Genomic DNA, 1,555 nt, shown 5'->3' with positions numbered 1-1,555 from the left:
TTCTGATTTTATTTTTTGGGATAACAGAAGGACGAGGAAGAATTTAGCTATTCTTCACTCCCTTTTTTGTGTGTCCAAATGGGTGAAGCAAACTATGGAATGAGCTTCCAAACAAAACTTTCCAAGCAGCAAAACAATGAAAACCCAAGAAACCTTTTACTGAGATTCTCATCTGAGCAAGATTTTCTTCTTTAATACCTCAAAAAAAAAAAAAAGATATATTGATTTTCTTTTCATTTTTTTAATACACTTATTCTATTACATATTATGATTGGTAAATTAGTGATATGCAAAGTCTCAATTGTGGGGTCTACTCTCTTGTGAGAGAGAAGTAACATGCACCGGAAATATTTAGGAGTTTCTCCAAAGTCTCACTATCGCTTTGAAAACTCAAGCTACCAATTTATAAATATCTGTCCGAATTAAAGTATTGTCAGTTGTCACTAATGTGTTAAATGCTTTTTTTTTTACCCTGCAACTATGCAAGCAAAGCACCGTATTAAAGATTTTTGGAAAACAAGCTCTCTTGGTAGAAAAGCAAACCAGCATGGGAACCGTGTATATTAATCATATGCTCTTTCCTGAACACAGTAGCCATTCTTACTCAATATAAAATGCATGCCCCTTTCCTTGGTTGTAGCCAATTCATATGAGTTAGGATTAGGTAAGACAAGAATGAAAGAGCCAGATAGGTATATCATCAAAAGATTAAAGGTAAATAAATTTATTTTTGGTCTGTTGTGACATGGGATGGCACGACGGGCTATAAATAGGTATATAAAAGAATAAAAGTGCAAGATGTGAAAATTGTGAATTGAAATGTAAAGAATTTTGTGTGTATATGTGTGAAATGAATAGTCTTAAAACATTGAACCAAAAGAGACAAGGAATATTTACGTTTCAATTAGAAAAATCTCGAAACATTGAACCAAATGAAACAAAAAGTCAATATTTAAATTATTCTTATCTTTGATGTGGCATTTGAGTAAATTCCAATTCTTTTTGTGTAGAATGTGTTATTTAGCAGAATCTCATACTTTCTCACATGAGATCTCAGCTTTTATATATACTAGTATTATGCTCGTGCGATGCACAGCTTAATCAGGAATAATGTGTAAACTAAAGAAAATAAGAAAATATTTTTTAATTTAATTAAAATTAAATAATAAAATAGATAATTAAAATAAAGTAAAGAGAAGTAATCTTTTATTTTAAGTTATATAAAGGGAGTCTGCAAAATAATATATTAAGCTTTAAAGCTCAAGTAATCACCACCACATGTTTAAATGAAAAAAAAAATCTTGAATTCAATAATTAAAAACGATAAAAAAATTTTGAAAGCTTATTTAAGTGGTAACATCAATTTAATAGTTAAGAATTAAGAAAAACTTAAATTATTAAACATTAAAAAATATAAATTACTAAATATTAAAAAATAAAAGTAGAGAGACTTACATGAGAATTGATTTTTTTTTTCTTTGAAAGCGAGGGAGGAGGCACCAAATTTCACCCTATCAAATATATGTGTATTATGAAATAGAAAAAAAAAAAAAAA

This window comes from Quercus suber, unplaced genomic scaffold (assembly GCF_002906115.3).
Source record: "Quercus suber isolate HL8 unplaced genomic scaffold, Cork oak 2.0 scaffold_529, whole genome shotgun sequence".
Classification (NCBI taxonomy): domain Eukaryota; kingdom Viridiplantae; phylum Streptophyta; class Magnoliopsida; order Fagales; family Fagaceae; genus Quercus; species Quercus suber.
Note: the sequence above shows the minus strand (reverse complement) of the source record.